At 37.3% G+C, this 22,266-nt stretch overlaps 1 protein-coding gene across 1 annotated transcript in view; it reads right to left on the reverse strand.

Moving 5' to 3' along the window:
- The window catches only part of rnf43 (ring finger protein 43), a 143,511-nt gene that overhangs the window by 99,758 nt on the left and 21,487 nt on the right, over nt 1–22,266 (reverse strand). The window lies entirely within an intron of this gene.

Here is a 22,266-nt window from a genome sequence, read left to right on the forward strand (position 1 = left end):
ATACCTGGGCAACAACATGGAATTCAGGTATAAAAAACCCAACTGATTGTGCGTCTTATATACCACCCATCCATCCATCCATTTTCAAACCCACTTGCTCCTGTCTCACAGGGTCGCAGGGGTCTGCCGGTGCCAATTTCCGGCTCTCATTGGGCGCTGGATGGGTGTACACCCTGGAACAAACTTTTATCAGCAAAATTGGCCAATAGATTATCGAAAATAATAGTATCACTTGTGATGGCTGACTAAACTGGATTTATAGGCCAAAGATACCTTGCAGATAATGTCAGAAGAACTATAAATGTGGTACATGTGGCTCAGAAGCATAATATACTGACATTAAATGCAGAGAAGGCCTTCGATAAGGTCTTATGGCCATATCATACCAAACGTTAATGATATTCGGAATACTTGACACATTCTTTAATTGAATCAAAGCTCTTTATAAAAATCCAAATGCCACAGTCAGAGTGAATGGTAGAGTATCACGCAATTTTAAATTATTTAAAGAAATAAGGCAGGGTGATCCCTTATCTGGACTGTTATTTGCCCTATGTATAGAGCCACTAGCAGAACAAATTAGACAAGAGAATAATGCAAGTGGACCAAGCATTGCTTGAGAAAATCATAAACTGTCACAATATGCTGACGACATAGTCATCTATTTGAACAATCCTGAGCTATCAATAGCTCCATTGTTGGAAATTATCCAAGAATTTGGAAGTATTTCCAGGTATACTCTAAATGTGAATAAATCAGAGATCATGCTAATTGGGTGTTCTGTTTTCATTGGGATAAAGATATTGTAAAATACCCGAGAGTTAACATAACAAAGGACTTGGACGATTTGTATAACAAAAACTTTGGAGAATTGATAACTGTTATAAGACAATAATTTAATAGGTGGTCACTAAGACCTGTGGGAAAAAAATCTAAATTATGCAAATGAATGTGCTCCCAATATTCTTATTTCTGTTCACAGTTCTGCCTTATATTCCCCTCACTACCTTTAAACAGTGGGATTCATTGTTCATAAAATGTATCTGGAAAATAAACAAGAAAGAATCTCACTAAATTATCTAAAACTACAAAAAGAATGGGTGGTTTGGGATTTCCAAATTTTAAGTCTCATTACCAAGCGGCAAATACCAGAAACATTGTGGATGACATTTTGTCTTTTGTTGAATGTAAAAAGGTAGTGATAGAAAAAATAGAAAATAGATGGGTAAAAGAAACACTTAAAATGTGGAGATAAATATGTTGTGAACACATTTTTTAAGTGATTTAGGTTGTTTTTTTCCAGACAAATTAGGTTAGACCCAGATTTCAAGCCAAATAAAAGATGACAGACATTCCATAGATGGAATAACAAAGGATTCCTTATATTTGGACAATTACTTGGGGAAATAGAACTAAAACCTTCTGAAAGAATTGCCCAACAGTATGAAATCCCAAATTCTCATGTATTTAGAATAGATACATGTAAATGTGTAGCTATATCCAGGAGGCTCTAAAAAAAAATAGAAAACTTGAAGCTATTAATCAATTTGTGAGATACTGTACATGAATAGAACACATGACATAGGTGTGGAAAGAATTATTAACAGACTTATTAGAAAAAACAAATCCAGATATTGTTTATAAAGTAAAAAGTAAATGGGAAAAGGACATTTAAATAAGCATACCAGATTGGGAACAAATTTGTAAAAACATTCACAAAGGAAAGATTGTAAATCAATACTTTAAAAAAACTTAATATGCAAAAAAAAAAAGAAAAGAAAAGAAAAATACAACACCTGATTGTTGCTACACTGGAGAACAACAGGCAGAACATAATCTTGTGTTCTGGTCATGTAGAATAATAAAAAAATAAATATTGGGGAAAATAAATTGGAAAATTAACAGAGATGTTAAAATTGACAGTGACCCATTAACTCTACTACTTGGAAAGTTTCCAGATAACATGATGGACAAAGATTCTTACCCCTTTTTAACTGTAAGACTAGAAACATGCGGTTTAATAAATTCAAATTGGATGGAAACAATGTTTAAAATATATGAAATGGAAAAGATAACTATGAGACTCTTTGAAAACAGATGGGAAATCTGGAAACGGCATCTTTCAAAAATAAATGAACTATTTAACTCAAATGTGTATGGTAAAGTAACTAGTAAACCATCACAAAATGGAAAAACCTGTTAATAAAATATGTTGTATGGTAAAATATATACTGTACATTATGTAATTGATAAAGTAACAAAGTGGTTCTCAAACTGAGTTTGGAAGCCATGTATATTGTAACCCCCCACCATTATTATTTTGTCATTTGAAGTAACTTAATGTATGTAATCAAGTATATTTGTGTGTGTGCGCACAGGTAGGTTTGAGTGACATGGCGTTTGACCATGTCACTCACCCCCTTATATCTGAACATTATATGTAAGAATACAAACAACAGTGTAATTTTTGTCCATAATATAAAAATGAATAGGTTAATGTTGACCTGGATGACCAAATTTATATGAAACTATTACAATTGTTGATTAAACCCAGCTCGACTATGAAAAGAACTACTTGACTAAATCTTAATTAAAATTAAATGATGTTCCTGTTAATTAAAACTAAAGTAAAACTTTAACAAAATGTAACACTGTGAGAAAGGACACAAATGCACAATGTAGAAATGTATGTGACTAGATGCGGAAGATGAATGCATATGTATGCTAATTGTTGATGTTGGGTTTTGTTTTGCTTTTTTCTTCATTCATTACAGTTAATGCGCAAATTGCAAATTGACTAGGACAGTGTTCTCCCGTTCTCCCACTCTTTTGAGAACTAGACAGATTGGTGCACTAGCACCACCTCTCTGTGTGGTGGTGAGAAGCTGAATTGTTACCGAGGGTTCCATTGCTGGCATCTGTGATCTGTGCTGTTCTCAGTCGTTCAGGAAATGTTGCGGCCCATGGGTGCGTAACGTTTGAGGCATTTTGTATCGATCGACACATTGGTCACCCCTGATTTAAATTTACCTCTGTATGCAATGACTTTAAAGTATTTTTTTATAGAATGTGATATGATTTAAGAAATAATGAGGAGGCTTGATAACTTTTATCCCTCAAATACACATAATATTCCTTAATATGTAGGCATCATAAAAGTGTTATTTGAACTCCAAAGTAACAATCTTGTTGACTGACAATACTGTCAGTTCTTTGGCTGAGTACATTTCCTTTCAGGGCGTACTCGGTCATGGATCAGATTACGGTCGCAGCCTTTGTGAGGTGATACGAGGGAGTAAACCATTTATGAGCTGCCACATGTGCGATCTGAGTCGGTACATGAAGCAGCAAGCTTAACTGTCTCAAAGGTAGATAGCGCCTGTTGCACAGTTACAGTTAACTCCATGCATTCTATGTTTCAATTGATCTCCCGTCATCACTGAGGTCTCATTTCTGTTTCTTTGTTGGGTTGAGTAAAAACACATTCTAGTCCCGTTTTTCTAAATCAACCAAAAATATCAGTTTTGAATACTATGACTGAAAAGCTAGAAGTCATTGTGGGCATGATTATTTTGCATCACATTTAATAACATCAGTGCATTTAAACATTTTCAGAACAGGTTTGTTAACTTCTGAGAGTCATTGTTACCTCTACTAGTGAGGTTATGTTTTTGCCACTGTTTGTTCACAGGCAAAGAAACAAAAAAACAGACCAACTCTAAAAGTGATTTTCAGGAACTATCAGAAGTGGAATAAAGATCGAGTGATTCCATTTTGGAAGGGATTTAGATAAATATACTGATGGTATAGATGGTTCTACAGTAACTCCTGCTGGTAACTTTGCACCTTTAAATTGTGAATGATCATGGTGCCATGATGAGGATCCAGATTACTGTGAATATAACTGCCAATATATGGCAAAGAGGATATTGGGCGCTTGGCTGAGGTTTTCGCTCTCTGAGTGTAGGAATGTGCAATATTTTATCGTTTATGATTTATCGTCAAAAACATTCTCACTGGTAAGAATATGTCGTCCCACAATATAAACGATAAATTCCCATGTCGGAAATTAGCGAGGGCCACCGGCCATTTGTCCCTGATTTTAGCCAAGAATGCCCCAAAAAATATGTGTTCCACGGGCCAAAACTGCCCCCGTTTGTTGTCAACTTATTATTCTCTGGAGCGGAACATTGTTTATGGGAGCTCCGCAGCGAAGCCTCCGCGGCTGCGGTGTGCACCACGCCTCCTGCCCCGAGCTCTCTCACACCCACAGACGGCAGTCCTCGTCACGGCTACCTGAAGCTACCATGCTGCGATACATCATGGACCGCTACTTGGTTAAGACCAGACAACCATCCAATAAAGGGAACCGATTCAAGTTCCTCCGTCAGATCCACCCAAAGTTCCACAAACACGGGGACAGAGATGAACCTGCAGCAATGATTAGGAACTGGAAACTCAACTAAAGCTAACTATGCTAAGCTAATTAAAGCTAAATATGCTAAGCTAACTAAAGGTAAATATGCTAAGCTAACAAAAGCTAAAAATGCTAAGCTAACACACCGACACGGTAAGACGTGTTCTTTTACTTGGCCTATTCCTTATATGCTGTGGTTAGCTACGCTGTCATAAACTGTTAGCTAACCGTCATAAAACCACAGAGAGCCATCAATTTGTTTATGGTCAGATTTAACACTTGTATGAAAGGATAAAAATACATGTCACACGTTGTGTGAAATGAAAGTTAGCATAATATTAATGTCAGAATGCATCCGTCCAAACTTGTGAAACGCAATATTTTTTAATTACATTTCACATGTTCACAGACAAAGCTGATCCCATTAGACTAATGTTAGACTGTTGAGATTATTACACCTAAATATACTGAATGATTATCAGCTTGATCTGATTTAATTATAGGAAATCATAGAGTTTTTTTATTATCTATGACTTTATGTAACTCATAAGATGAATGAAACAAGATTCAGCAACAGTAAAAACACTGATGGAGTTATTTGGGCTTTTCATGTGCTTTTTTTTTAGAAATTAATTTCATTTTAAGTGAGGAAATAAATGAATTACTTACAATAACGTGATCCGCATGCACTGATATATTCCATTAATGAGCTCAACAGCTATTGACGCCTTTTTTAATGTGTTGATGTATTCAAATGTATTTGTGTTTGTAAGGTACCTGTTTACACTTTAAGTTGGGAATTGTTTTATTTATTTTTAGTTTTTTATTTACCGTGATGTTTATCGTTATTGTGATAAATACCAAAAATTATCGGGATAATTTTTTTAGTCCATATTGCTCATCCCTATCTGAGTGCTCTTGTTACAAGGCTGTTATTTACTGTGTATGTATATTTATTAGGGCTGCTCAATTAATCAAAATTCGATTACGATTTTGATTATTACACTAAACAATAACAAAAATAACAGTTGAGAAAAAACAATTATAATATATAGATATATATATATATATAGATATAGATATATATATATATATATATAGATATATATATATAGATATATATTAAATATGATTTATCCGCCAAATAAAACAAACCCACTATTTCAGACATCTACAAATAATAAAGCTTGGCACATGCATTTTATGAATACTAACTTTGAGTTGTTTAATCTACGCACAATGCAAGCTCCTCCCCTCCTCGCAGCCCCTCTCAAAGCTAAAGCTAGCCTGCAGGCCAACATGAGGAAAGTTGTTGCTAGTGGTCTTGAAATATGGCAGGAGAAACGCAGCAAAAACGCTTGGTAAACAAGTGGCAACTCAAATTCTCTTCTATGGGAACACTTTGATGGGGTTTGATGATGAAGGCCTAGAGCAAAGACACATCATGTGCAAGTTTTGTGCAAAAGTGAACATACTTGAATTTAGTATTTGAAGGATTTTATTTTTGTTTAAAGAATATATTTTATGTTTTTTTGTACAAAAAAAATAAAGTTTTTGGTTGACAAATAATCGTTTGATTAAACGTGATTTCAATTATGACTAAAATAATTGTGATTATTTTTTCTACAATCACTTTCGTTGCGGAAACCCGGTGGCCGGGAAGTGTCAGTCGAATGCATTTAAAAAAATGAACACAAATGCAAAAAGGTCACAACACGAATGCAAAATGGCCCAAACGAAGTGTTTCCGACGGACCGGTATTACAGACGGACACGTTTCTGGCAGATGTTTTTAACCCACCAGAACAGTTAAGAACAAGAAGAAGACATCGAAACGCGTATGAAAGTAAGTGAAAGTTGATTAGGATACTCTTATATTTTTCATATCAGGCTATCATATCACAATACCCGTCCGACTGTAATACCGGTCCGTCGGAAACACTTCCGTTGTGGCCGGTTTGCATTCGTGTTGTGACCTGTTTGCATTTGTGTTCGTTTCTGTAAATGCATTCACCTGACACTTCTCAGCCACCGTAGTATGGGCCCCATTAATTAGTATAGGACAAAACAAACTTATTAACCAAGTGCTTGGTGGTGATTGATCTTTTATTTTATTAACTAACTGAACAATTTGGGAAAAGCTGAATGATATTGCTGCCTTTCAAAAAGGTCACTAAAGTTACTCCCAGAGGGAAAACACATGTTTGTGTTTTGATTTATAATTCAGTATGGTGTGGTGCCTGGTTTATAAAGTAAACAGAGAAAGAGCTAATTCACCACACTCAGCTAAAACTCAGACGACTGGTATTTGTGTAACTTACACTTAAACAGAGGGTTGCATATATAACTATTATATAAATTATATACTTCATTAAACTGCAATATTAAGATCAAGGTTCAAGGTCTTGCACCATGCAACAATGTAAATAGATGCACTGCTAATTAACAAACTTGCTTGGAAAAAGTTTTCAGAAAGGAACTTGTGTTTCAAATATGCAAGCTACTCATTTCTGTCCAACTCTTAACCACAAATCATACATAAAAATAAAGTCATGAGAAAAAAGTCTTTCATGACTATTACAAATTAGTATTTTGCAATTCTTTTATAGGATGAAATCACAATTTGGTTAGATGAGTGCAGCATATGCATTTTATAGAGCAATACTTAGCCCCCCAAATTGAACTTATAGATAATTAAAGGTGCAGTTGGTAACTCTTATAAAAGTGACTTTTTGTCATATTTGCTAAAACTGTCACTATGCAAAGACAGCATTACATGAAACTAGTAACTTGTAAAAAAAAAAAACACAAAAAAAACAGGCTCATTAAGTCCCGCCTACTACTGCAAATTGCCAGAATACACTGCGATCGAGCAAAAAAAAACCAATCAAAGTCAAAAATGTGCTTGACGGACTGTCTGACAGCTATCGATCACAGCCCCCGCCCCCTACCCCTGGCAGGAGAGCAGCGGAGAGGGAGGGGGAGGGATCTGAAAGTTGCACTGGTTCAAATTTAATGCTAAGTCCTCTCTCTCCTCCAACTTGCCGACTGCACCTTTAAGGGGAAAATGACAAATTTAAATATGTACCAGTATTATGCTCAACTCTTATATAAGGTGAGGAAATAAGCAAGTAATAAACAGGTACACAATATGAATGAACTGAATAGATGCACTCCTTCATAATCGGATGGTGTGTTTAAAGAAATAAGTTAAAGAAATCATACAATAACGCATTTTGCCTCAAAGAAAGTTAATGCACAATGATGTAGAAACTAAACATCAGGGAGGGGAGGGTTAATTCTTCAGAGAGTTGGGAGAGGCCTGGAAACCCAAAGTGTGTCCCTTTTGGAAGCACTCCAGGACTTGTAGTGCAGGTCTTCTTTGATAATGGGCGACAGTATGTGTAAGAGTTCTGGGCTGCAGCCAAGGCACACAGCCTCTTGGTAATAGTTAACTGAGTGGGCAAACAGAGGAAATCAGAAGTATGGAGGTAGGTCAGAGAACTGCAGAAGAAACTGCAATACACCCTCTTTAAAGCCAGCACCCACTGCCTCTTAGCCTCCTCCCACTCATGGTTTGGCTCCTTGTTTTAAGTTTAAACTAGCTTCACAAACATGCTCTGACTCACATTGAACACCACAGAGGTATTCATATTAAAACAGGGATGTAAACAATGCTTTGACAAAAATGTACGAGTCGCAGTTCAAGCAATCAGACAATGTCGCAGCCATGTGGTTTTTAACATCAGAGAATCACATTCAAAATGGAGTCAATAACCCACTTTCATTCATATGGTTTTACCCATTGCTTTAACAAATAGATAGCCAAGGGAGTGCTCACTGTCACCTGGAAGCTTTTACACATTTTGACACTTAATACCAGACAAGACACAATAATGGTGACCAGGCTACCAATTCTTAGGGTTCAGCACTTGATACACAGACGGGTATAGTTTTGGAATCAAAGCTTCAAGCTTTAAATAATGGCACTATTAAAAGTATTATTATGAGCCACTGCCTTACGATTAATCGTAAGGCAATTGAAAATCGATTCATAGGTATCACTGTTCATATCGATTCTCTGAAAATTGAACCGCAGTACTTTTTTTAAACAGCACAGATCTATCCTTATCTTGTCCAGAAGCGGAGGGCGGAATCTCCTACTTCTTTCTTTCTGGCCGCCTTTTACTCTTATACATGTTCATAAATAGTTCCTTATCCCTTTTAGCACCGAAAGAATATCTGTAATAGTCATGTTTTTCTATTAGCTCTGTCTGTTAGCGCATAGCATCTCTTCTTCACTGCAAGAATATCTGCATGCCAACCGACCACTGGATTACCAGCGCCCTCTGCTGGTCCAAACAAATATCTGACGTAAATACAGTGAAATGAAATCTTTTTTTTAAAGTCCAATTGCTAAGGCACAAAAAACATCTTTAGTTGCACTTTTAAAAAGAATAACTATTATACAGTTTTGCATTGTTTACTATAGAACCAGAATTTAAATTCTTCTTCATTTGTATTTTTCCTTTATTTATTTTAATTGCATTGTTTTGAATAGTTTATCAAGGGATTATCTTGACAATGAAAAATAAAAGGAAAATAGTACAGTATTTTTCCAAAAAAAATAAAGAAATATTCTATATTATATCATCATTTGTCTACAGTCCCATTTTGTAAAATAAATCGAGAGAGAATCGTATCCTGAACCCAGTATCATAAATCGAATCTTATTGGGAGTTGAGTGAATCATTACATCCCTATCAGCCACGGTCACCCAAATTGGTAAAAGATTGGGTTACCAGGAAAATTACATATACCTGCAATGTACCCACTGATACACACTATGATAACGACTTACATTCTGTAGAATATTATGTCATATATTGGAAGTTATTTTGAATACTATTCCTTCTAATGCAAATCGGTTAATACACAACACAACAACACAATACACTTTAGCAAGACATTGTCACTCATCCTTTCATTTCTATTTTATTTTACATTTGAACAGAGTGGAAAGTGTGATGCTCTGACTTTGTCAAATGAGTGGGACATCAAGGCTTGTTGGTGTAGCAAAGGTCATTAGTGGCTGACTGTTGCATCTCATTAAGCTGCATTCACGCCATCACACGAGACCAAATTACATGCAAAATCAATAGGATAGATGCGCCAAGAGGTGATTTTTTTCTCCTGTGGGACGGCGTGGTCTGATCCGCGCGTCAAGATTTAGGGTCAAATGACAAATGTATTGGTGTCATTGCAACCATAGTCAGTCTATTGGCCACTTTCATGGTGAAAAATGTTGGCGTTCATGTGCTCCCCTTTTTTGTTGAAGTACTATAGCTGCATATATAGGATAGCCCAAAGACTCAAAAGTAGGCATATCATTAAAAAATATCCAAGCAGACCAAATAACAAAAATTACATACAGATCTGCTTACATCTCTCACAGAAATGCTTTGCTAATCTTAACCTAAGAGATGGAATAAAAACCCTAAAACAGCTTTGCGAACTATGGAGTTAAAATAATGCAAAAACCCTGTGTGCATAAAAAAAAAATGTTCCTGTAAAATAAAAGTACAAATCCAAAGCATATGTACAAGTGCGAAGTTTTTCAAGTACACAAATCTCAAAACATGGGTATTTGGTGCCAAAAGTCACATGAACCAGTGTTTATGTTGGTGTGGATGAACGGAGTTATTCGTGCATCTTTGTCCCGGAAATATGGCGAATTTAGTTTATAAAAGAATGCAAAGGAATCAGAAACAGAGGATCGTGAAAGTCACTTAACCCTCAGTCACAAATTGGAGAGTCAGGAGGAGGAGCCATTTCAGAGCAGGAGTGGCAAATAGGCAACGCTTGTGGTTGCTAATCCTAACCCTTTACCACTGTCAAGTGACTTGTGGCGCTAAACTGTATGTGTGTTATGGATTTCTATTAATTTACACGTAAAAAAAATGTTATGCACACATAAGGTTTTGGCAGGATTATAACTCCATAGCAGAATCTTTCAACAGTGAGGATCCTTTTACCTTTACCACAAGACCCCAATAATGTGGTGAAGGTAAAGTTATGTAATCCTCATTTGGCTTGTATTGCACCACCCCTATCCCTTTCTTGCAAAGACCTTGTCTTTGTTGAAGGCCATTTGACACAAACAACCTCAAGCTGAAAAATCAACAAGTTAGTACAACGTACTCTGGGTGGCTCGCACAATGAGATTACTTGTGTTTCTGAGCCCCACTAGATCTTAGTGTTATATGATCTACATTCCAAGGGTTAAACCTGAGGGGAGTCCATGACTGCCCAAGCCTCTCCCAGAGCACCCGGAAGAGCAGTGCATCAGCATTCAAAATGGGTGCCAACGTATCTACATTAGACAAGAGAGGGAGGCACTGCAAGGGACAGGCTCTAATTGGGAGCAGCCAGTCAGGATGTCACAGCCAATTGGAACAACTCTCCTTAATATTCAGTCTTGAGTGTGTGTGTGTGTGGAGCCGGTGACAGGGGAGAGAGAGTGTTGATCACTTTTTCTCCGGCCGTACGTATACAGCACTTACCATAGACAGCGCTTTTACAGTTTAAATGATGAACTTACAGAGTTACTAAAGGATGAGTTCACCCAGAATGTTGGCTTATTCAAGAAAATACCTGCTTTAATTTTGCCCCGGTAAGTTGAGAAAGTGTACAGCTGCTGCAGCCGTCTCACTGTGTCTCGGCTCTACAGACAGCACCCACAGCGCCTTGGGTGTGCCCAAGTGGACCTGGGCCCACCCATTTTAATCAAGGCCCACGCAGGTGCTCTTCATCCAATAACAAGCCCAAGGAAAGCTTTGAGCGAAAGGCTTTCAGCAATCAGCAAGTTGCATCCCACATGGACTCTTACCTGGGGTTTCCACTTGATATGTCTCCGCTGCGCCACAGCACCAATACGGTTTTGCTCCGCTGTCCGGTAATCCACACCGGTTGCGCTTTGAGTGCATCACGGTGCACTCTGGTTGGATGACTGTGACATCACAAGAGAGAGGAGTTCTCTAGATATTTATATAATCACGCGAGAACGCAGTTAAAGATATGTGTTAAAAACACAACAATAAACAGATAAACAGGTCAGTGTTCTTAATGAAGGAGTACAAGAAGGTTGGACTCTCTGGATTTGTCATAGCCACATTTTTTAGCAACAGCCAACAGAGAAGAGATAAAACTGCACCAGTAAAACATGAACTAAATCAAAGTTGCTGCAGTTTCCAGTGCAGTTACAGTATGAGAGGAAACAATATAGTGAATGTGGTTTTGTTTACACATTATGACATTTTTGGTGATGTAGTTACTTGAAATATAATCTGAAGTGTTTAATTTTAAAAAATAACCAGATTTTTTATTGCAGAGTACATGCCAAACTTCCCGTTTAGCTTCATTTGCTCTGTGCTGATTGATGCGTCGTGCTCCAGTGTCCACCAGAAATAGAAGCCCTGCGTATATCTGGCGGAGGGCACCGGACTGCCGCCGCTGGGAAGGAGCAGACACGCAGCGCGGCGGACCCGGTGGAAATGAACACATAGACTAAAATGGAAACCTATCAGCTCCGGTGGCACGGCGGAGACGTAATGCAGCGGAGCTGCATCCAGGGGAATATGGGGGGGAAGCCCACCTACAGGCTGCATCGTCACCACTGTTCTCATGCTGCGTTCAATGACACTCAGAACTCTTTGTTTATCAACTGGAGGTCGCGAAGTCGGAGCTCCTACATGGTCAAATCAAACCTCCTCTAAAAATAATTTGTTTGACGTCTTATAACAATAATGGCACCTGTGCAGAGCCATGTGTCAGTGTAAAAACTTTAGGAACATTAAGTTTACTTACCACTGCTATGGAACACAGTAATGCAGGCTTTTTGTTGCTATTTTTATGATTTGAAAAGCATTAAAAATTATTTTTATTATTATTTTTTTTTTAACTTGTTTTAAAGCCTGACATGAATCAATTTGAATGCCTTGTTGCTAAAATATGCTTCATAATGTGGCCTTGCTTTGTTAGGCCAATTTAAAAAATGCTATTCAAAATAATCATAGCTTTAATCCCACAAACAATATTGCCTTTATTGTAACTTCTCAGAATTTCAAAATGAGAAAGGCAGAGTTGAGAGTTGCCTAGAATGCAGCGCCAGTATGAAAGCGCTGAAACAGAAATGAAGGGAAAACACATTTTATTTTTTTGGGGCGGTTGCTTCTTTTAACTGGCCCAACCAGTTAACTGGGGGCCCACAATCAAAATCCTGGTGCCACTAGTGACAGACAGTGAAGGAGTCGCGTCATTTACATTGATTTTGAATGTAATCTAGTCACTTCAATCGTGTTCGGTGTGAACGCACCTTTAGTGTGTGCCACCCAACGAAGAGAGGGGAGTGGGGAGGGGGAGGTCTTTGCAACTCCAGGGACATGCCCCCCAAAATGGAGCACTCTGAAACAGTTGTTTTAGACAGGGTCTTAAACCTCCCCTGTTCCTTGATTCATTTTATTTTTTGACCAAACCCTAACACAGATATGTCATTTAGACCTCAGTGCCAGCCATTTTCAGAATTTCTACCACCCTCAGTACTAGCCGGGTTGAGTGTGCGCTGCTGTGAGCTGGTGGGAACTTCAGCATCAACTCTCGTATCGCCATTCTCGTAAACTCCTTTCCTCTCCCTCTGAGCTCTCCCATCACAGGTGATCTCTCATCTGAAGGTACATGCCACCTATTATTTTGCTATCTGGCTCACAGTTGAATGTTTTGCTTACTGTAATTTGTATCTGCCCCCTCGTCAATCACACAGATGTAACTTCCTCTTCCTCCCGACAAGCAGAGATGACCCGTTTGGCCTGGTTAGTTGATGATTTTATCTCACGTTCGCAACATTATCACCATAATCTCCCTCGTCCCAGCTTCTTCCACCTTAGCTAATGGTAGCATCATTGACTAATCACTCTTCCAAAGGTAAGCTGCTGCCACCTTTGGGGCACCAGTTGGTCACTACATCACACTACAGTTTAGGTATTGATGTGGGACCTCCACCAGGGTGTCTTTTAGTAATCTTCGTGATAATTGACGTAATATTATGTGAATGGCATTGAAAGAGTTAAAAGATGAAAATGGGTATAATATGTCCCCTTTAATATATAAAGTGTTGTTAAAAGATCTGAGCATCAACAACAAGCACATAAATAGTCACTCAACACATGGAACAAAATATGACAGGAATAACTTTTTCTGGGTTCTTTATTATATTTAGCTGTCAGTACAAACTGTTTGTGACTTTATAAATCTGTGACCTCAGAGATTTATTTTTCTTTTCGTCTGTGACAAAAAGCTGGGTTACTTCAGGTTACTGTGTGCCGACACAAGCTAGCCAAGGTAGAGACAAGCTCAGAGCTAATTTCACCTATGATAAGAAAGTCAGGGTAAACAGGGGCTCGACAGGTAACACATTTTCCAACAACAGCTGCATAACTTTTTACCCTCACTTGTGATTGTGTTATTTAACCTCTAAGAAATAAAATCAAGAGTATATCAAGTTTGATTTGCCAAATCTGGATGAATTTGTGAACAACGGTGCACAACAAAAATAAAAAGATCACCACCACAAAGTTTTTCTATGTTTTAAAATGTGTCAATAGATAAAACATTTAGAAATACAGGTGTTTAAATGGGTGTGGTGTGATTTGCTTGTTGTGGGATAAAGCTGAGAATGTGTGACTGCCTCACTGAACATACTGTTAGCATTAGTCTGAGCTCAAGTCTTCCCTATCAGTCGTTCCCGATCTCCGGTTTGTTTGAGGAGTGTCACCATTAATCCAGACTAGGTCCTCTTGATAGAAACATTAAACATTGCAATATGTAACCAACAGTAATATTATCCAACATTCACAAAGCAGTGTCCACTGCAAATTAAAAAATGTTACCCATTTTTTTGGGTTTTCTTAACATTTGGGCATTAATCGTCAAGAAAACATATTGTTTATTTAAAGGTTCTGATTTCCTCATGGGCCTTATTAAAAAGAATGTCAAATGACAAGAAAAGTTGTCATTGGGAAAGTGATAGATAATAGAATCAAATACCCCAATATTAAAATCCATTTATTTATTAACATTTTCCTGACATTTAGATTTTTTTGGTTATCTACACATTGATTAGTAAATATTTTCAAGTACCACTGGTTGGGAATCACTGCTTTACATCAATGTTTATGTTGTTGGTACATGCCAGGGTTTTGGTACATGCGCAAAAAGAAAAAGAAAAACAAGGAATAAACTCGCTTCAAATAAATACATTTAAATAAATAAATAAAAAACACTTAAATTACAATAAAATAATAATAAAGTTGAATAAATAAATGAGGTAACATAGCAGCAGCTCAACATGTTTATGCGTATATTGAGTTTCCAGCTACATTTATATAGACAGATAAATATATCATAAGTTTAAGCTGTTCAGAATTCTGGACATGTTTGCCCACATATTTGATATTTGTACTGAGAGGTCATTATGATAACTCGAGATGTACCCAAAATACCAAGTACAGATGCTGGTCATAAAATTTGAATATCATAAAAAAGCTGATTTATTTCAGTAATTCCATTCAAAAAGTGTAACTCGCATGTTATATTCATTCATTACACACAGACAGATGTATTTCAAATGTTTATTTCGTTTAATTTTGATGATTATAACTGACAACTAATGATAATCCCAAATTCGGTATCTCAGAAAATTACAATATTACTTAAGCAGATTAATTTAAAAAGATTTCTATAGTATGAACATGAAAAGTATGAGCATGTACAGCACTCAATACTTAGTTGGGGCTCCTTTTGCCTGAATTACTGCAGCAATGCCGCATGACATGAAGTCGATCAGTCGTGGCTAAGCCTGGGCCGATAACAGATTTTGCTGGACGATATATTGTCCCACAAATTATTGCAGGTAAACAATGTTGATTTTTTTTTAGACCAAATTAACCACTAATGTAAAGATAACATCATAAAAATGCCAGTACACCCTTTCAAATGCAATCAACTTGTATTTCTCATTAGTGTTTTTTTCCATTGTAATTGGAATGTCAAGAAATTTTAAATAAAACAATTAAAATAAAATGGATTCTCAGTCTCTGTTCGGAAAAAAATGCACTTTAATAAATATCACAAACAAAAACAATAATAGACCCCATCTCTGTTAAGAAAAAAAAAAAAAACATCTCAAATGCAAAACCACACACAACCAAAGCAATGGTTTATCAAGTCTCTCTCAAAAAACAAAATTGCACTTGCAGAGCTCTACACTAACTTTTACAGTGGTAGCACTCGGGCGATGAACTTTCTCAGTTGGTCGCACCAGCACAGAATTTGGTCACACCCTTTTTTTTTTTTTTTTTTGAGCAGGAGGGGTGGGGTGGGGGGGTACAGCATAGCCACACATGCTGATGAATAGTTGCTAAACTTTTTCAGGTTTTAGTGTCAATATGAAGTTTTTCTGCAACAAGCAGTGGCTGAAATAACAGGTCATTTATGTTTTATATAACAGCAAAGCATCACAACAGGTTACATGTATTCTGTTTTTTAATTTTTTTAGAAAGGCTTGAATTAAGTTAACAGTAGCATAACCAACTTAGCATCTGCACTGCATCACCCCATGGAATTAAATTCAGAGGGTCCAGCTCTTATAGTGGGGTCTCCTAAACCTCTTCCCCTGGTCATGGGTCTGCAACCTTTACTATACAAGGAACCATTTTGCCTAATCTCACCCGGAGTCGAAGAAATACCTTCTCAATGAAGACAATACAGTGTATTAAATTATATACAGTTAAAATTATATAGAGTAATGTTTGATTTAATTTGATTTGTATTGATCATGTAAATGGCAACTTAAAATAGTTTAAAAAATAAATAAAATTGACATCAAGATATAAAACAGTATCTTGAATCTTCAAGTTCTTACACATCTCAGTTTACATGAACACAATGTTATATAAAATATATATTTTTTTTTAGTTAATGTATTTCTTGTTGAAGAGTGGATTGACACAAGGAATGTGACAGCTGAAACCCATGTCTTGCATTCGTCTGTGCGTGGTGGTTCTTGAAGCACTGACTCCAGCTACAGTCCACTCTTTGTGAATCTCCCCCACATTTTTGAATGGGTTTTGTTTCACATTCCTCTCCAGGATGCAGTTATCCTTTTTGCTTGTACACTTTTTCTACCACATCTTTTCCTTCCCTTCGCCTCTCTATTAATGTGCTTGGACACAGAGCTCTGTAAACAGACAGCCTCTTTAACGATGACCTTTTGTGTCTTGCCCTCCTTGTGTAAGGTGTCAATGGTCGTCTTTTGGACTCTTCCCCATGATTGTGTAGCCTACAGAACTAGACTGGAGACCATTTAAAGGCCTTTGCAGGGCACCAGGTGTCTCTCCACATTATTCTAATTTTCTGAGATACTCAATTTGGGGTTTTCATTAGTTGTCAGTTATAATCATCATTAAAAGCAATAAACACTTGAAATATGTCAGTCTGTGTGAAATGAATGTATATATTATACAAGTTTCACTTTTTCATGATATTCTAATTTCATGACCAGCTGTAAATTCTGCCCTGTACTGTATGCGCAGGCCGTAATATCACCAACTTTGTCATTGTGCCGGTTGTTAGAGCTACTGTCTTTACCAGGGAGCAAATATTTATTCCTGGTTATTGTTTTCCGGTGTTTATTAGGGCTTTATTTACCAGCGGGTAGTTCCTAAAACTGTTCAATGTACAACTATAGACATTAAATAAATGTGCAACCATTTTATAAATAATATAGAAAATATTATTTTTTGGCATGTATTTCCTCATTTATAAAGAAATGATTTTCTTAAAACCTCTCCTTAAAAAACCGACCCTTGATCCAAGTGACTTGTCCAATTATAGGCCAACATCCAATCTCCCTTTTGTTTCCAAGATTCTTAAAAAAGTCATTGCAGGTCAACTATGTGATCACTTACACCAGAACAATTTATATGAGAGCTTTTAGGCTTTAGAGCCCATCACAGCACAGAGACTGCCTTAGTAAAAGTAACCAATGATCTCCTCTTAGCCTCAGACAGAAGGTTCTGTTGCTCTTAGATCTCAGTTACAGTCTTTGATACAGTGGATCATCATTTAGTGCTGCAGAGAATGGAAAGTGTTTTTGGGATTAAAGAAACAGTGCTAGGTTGGTTTAAATCCTACTTATAAGAGATAACCCACTTTGTTCATGTTAAACTCTCCTCATAGCACGCCAGCGTTAATCATGGAGTTCCCCAAGGTTCAGTTTTGGGACCAATACTCTTTACAATTATATATGCTTCCACTGGGCAACATTATCAGAGAACATAATATACATTTCCTTTGCTATGTGGATGACACACAGCTCTATCTGGCAATAAAATCAGATGAAACTCATCAGTTATCAAAACTCCAGGCTTATCTTAAAGACATCACATCCTGGATGAGCTGTAACTTTCTCCTCCTTAACCAGGAAAAAACCGAGGTTATTTTATTTGGTCCGAAACACCTTAGAGATAAATTATCAGAGCAAATAGTGTATCTTTTAGGGGGCTTTTAGGGAAGGAAGACTCCCATTTTAAAATAAATTTAAATAAAATTATTTAAGATAAAAAAATTAAAAGTATTAAGTTGTTTCCTCCCTCGAGAAGGCACTGTGTGAATAAATATTAAAACATTTAGATTTGGAGGTCAGGGAAACCTATCTGGCAACCCAAACCTGGCCGGAGGTGTTTTACACAGGGTGTTTCTCTGGGTGGAAGTGGGTGAGACTGGATCATAAAGTACAATATTTAAAATAAAAAAGGGAAAAGCCTGCCTAACCCTGTTCCACCAGGAGGGCGATTTCTACACCCTAGGAGAGATAAAAAAATAATTTTATGATAATAAATATGCATATACATAAATATAAAATAGATACTATTGTGGCTTAACTCCTGTACCAAGCCCAAGGAATGAAACAATACAACTAAGTACTAAATTTAAATAATAGTTGAAAATAGTTAAAAATAATAAAAAAGAGAGATGATCCAAAATATTAAAAAAAAAATGTATTACTAAAACAATAATATCAATAAGGAATAAAAGGGGTTGCCGTATATTCAGACCGTATCCCCCCCAGGGCACACTTCTGGTCAACTACAAGGTGGGACCAGAAACTGGGATTCCCTCAGATTAAACCGCCCCCCGGAATCTGGGTATTCAGTTTCATGATCCACTGTGTTTCGATATATCGTCTATTACCAGTGTGTTAGGGTTAGGTTTAATTTTAGTCACGTGACATGAACTCGCCAATGACTGACCTTATCACGTGACCTTATCACGTGACCTTATCACGTGACCTAAACTGGCCAATGAGGGGCGCTGCGTACGGCTAGGATGTTATATATATATTGATATATTGATACGGCAGCTGTATGGATAGCCACTGCCATGTTTATAAGTCACAACGAATCACTCAACATGCACGCACGGATGTGAATACCGTCTGAAACGTGTTAGGGCTTAAAGAGGCATCGGCTTCATTCTGGTCGGACAGGTTTAGGCAGCGTTCTCTCGGGCCGGGCTTTCTTTTTTCGGCCAGATTAAATGTGTGCATCCACCAAGTGTGTGCGTGCGTGTCTGCCGCTGACAGGGGAGAGAGAGGCTTCATCGCTACTTCTCCGGCCTTATCATAGACGGCGCCGCTTTTACGGTTTAAATGATCAACTTACGGGGTTACTAATGGATGAGTTCACGCAGAATGTAGGCTTATTCAAGAAGTTAACCGCTTTAATTTTGCCCTTGTAAATGCAAGAGGTCCTGGCTGCAGCCGTCTCACTGTAGCGGATGGGAGGAGCTGCTGCCTCGGCTCTATAGACAGTGACGGCCCAGGGAGTTGTCGCTTTATCAACTTTTACAAATCATGCAAGTCACGTTGCTTGAGGGGAGATAACTTAATGTTGCATCATTTATATTGATTTGAATGTAATCTAGTCGTTTCAGTCACTCCAGTCGCGTGAACGCACCTTTAGTGCAGCAAGCAAAAACTAGCTGGGGACGAGCACGTACAACGGCATTACGTCAGAATGACTGACAATTAGGAGGACCATTAGGCTAGATAATCCACTCGCAATTGGAAGCCAAAATAACATCCTCCACAATACCTTTAATAATAAATGCACTCTTATTACCACGGAAATACAATTAGACTCCCTGGAAAAATTCAAAAGCTGTCGGAAAAACATTGCTTTTGTATTTTTATTATTTATGTATTTTTTAATTATTATTATTATTCAAAAGATTACCTCATTCAAATGTAGCCTACGTATATGTTCATAACAAGAACTATGCACAAAAATAAAATAATATCTATAAACATGTAAATATGTCTGGGCGATAAAACAATAATCATGTATATCGTGATAGAAATGTAATCAATATGTAGAAAATATGTGCGATAGAATGTTCAAAAATTTCACTAAACCCCATTTGAAAAAACCCAAAAACAACCCCCGACCCAGAACCGCATTCTGGGGGATGTAGGCAGAGGAACGGCTTGAGCTGCTCCAAGGTAGCAGTGTACATTAGCAGTTTCATGTTTCACCACCTGAAAAGATGACTCAAGCAAATGCTCCGGTCAGTGCACGCTGACGCCACTCCCCCTCCACCCAACCACACACACACGATGTTTATAATAAAAATATACTAAACAAAAAACTAAACAATATTTATACAAAAAGTACACAAAACGACAACAAAAAACTTACATAACAAAAAATACACCAAACAACAAAAATATGAAAATGACTCAAAATACACAAAACTAAATATTTATACAAAAAATACACAAAATTACAAAAGAAATGCACAAAACTACATAAAACAAGATACAAGACAACTGAAAGATACAAAAATACATATGATTTCAAAAAACATACATTACAGAAAAATACACCAAACGAAAAAAATACAAAAAACGAGTAAAAAAAAAAATGCAAACATTTATCATGGGCATGTCCTATAGAATTAAACCAGGGAAATCACATACACTATTTTACTTTGCACCCGCAAATATAGCCCTTTAAATCACTACAGTGTACAGAGTATGTACATCCAACCTTCAAACATACTAATTTGGACATAATTGACAACTCTACTTGAGCTCCCACATGAATACATACATACATACATACATGTGATATAACTCCTCATAAAGCAGCAACAGTTGCACATATGGTTTGGTATCCTTTATTTGCTCCTGCTCTCCACCTGACTCCACTCACGCATGCCCTGACACTCAAACTAGCATGGGTGGTCTGTGGCGTTTGTGAAAGTGACAAAGGACTTCACTAGACTAAAAGGATGGACTTGAAATAAGACCTTTCTAACATGTCTGCGACACTTTCCTTGTTTTTCCCGCTGTTACACAAAATCAAGGCTATTTTTGTCAACATTTGTATTGAATATCTCTTGCATTACTAAATTTGTAAGAACTATTTTATATACAATATAAAATCAAAAGCGAGGGGATAAAATGGTGCAGGTCAAAAACAGGACATGCCGTTTGTTGTTTGGAAGTGACTGCAGTGTTACTTCCCTGGATCCAAGCTCACAATATGGCTTTTGTAGTCACTCCGCAATGAGAGTTCTAAGCGACTTTGATCTTGTTTAATAGAGTTTTGTAAATGATCTCAGTATGGGAGCTCCACCTACTATACACACAGGCAGACAAGGACGCACACACACACAATCACAGGCACACACAAAGAGAAAGAGAGAAAGAGAGAGAGAGGGGATTAGACAGACACTCATACAGGTGGAAGTTCTTCCGCTTGTGGATGGTTGAACCAAGCGTTCAAGCAAAGAAGCAGTAAAGCTGTTTCAACATCGTGCTCAGTGCTTTTAAACATCACATAAACATGTTGGACGAATAGTTTCTATCTTGTCATACAAAACCTAAATAACACAGAATCAAGATGCCAAGCTGTGAGATGTTTACTGGCTCTACTTGCCAAGGCTTCCAGCAAAAATCTATTTGAAAAAAGATGTCTGCAAGAGCAACCAAAGGAGCCGTAGGGTGCCGGAGAAAGGGAGGGAGTTTGTCAGACAGCATTTATCTGTGGTATGGTGATGACTCTTTTCCTCCGACCTCTCAGCAAACAAAGCACTTCCTGCCTTTGGAGTACATGAAGCCATTTTTGTCCTTGAAACTGAAGCACATGCAATGAATTACAACCAACTTTAAATAGCTGTCAAGAAAGAAAAGAGGGCTGTTAAAGAGAGACAGAGGAGGTGAGGAGAAGGAATTCGGAACAGTGCTGTCAGGAGGAAGAGGACCGAGACAGGCAGTGAAATTAAAAACTGAGAAGCAACTTGCCAACTTTGATGTCAGCTGGAGCAGAACAGTCTGCAAGAGGGTTGAACAGAGCACGAATTAGAGATATGCAATATAACTTCATTGATATGAAATACTTCATATGAATTCATATCATGGTATAAATTAAATCCCTTCACAGAAATGGCATGTAACAATTAGGGGTGTGCATTGCCTGCCATCTGGCGATACGATTCGTATCCCGATACATAGGTCACAATATGAAACGATACATTCCGATATTAAAGTACAAGGCAATTTTTTTTTTTTAATATTTATGACTTAAGAAACAACTAATCTGTAAATCTTCATGAGAACATTATGTATGAAATATATTTTATTGGCATATTTTACACTCACAACTAGGGATGTAACGATTCACTCAACTCCTGATACGATTCGATTCACGGTACTGGTTTCACAATACGATT

Source organism: Gouania willdenowi, chromosome 14 (genome assembly GCF_900634775.1).
Source record: "Gouania willdenowi chromosome 14, fGouWil2.1, whole genome shotgun sequence".
Classification (NCBI taxonomy): domain Eukaryota; kingdom Metazoa; phylum Chordata; class Actinopteri; order Blenniiformes; family Gobiesocidae; genus Gouania; species Gouania willdenowi.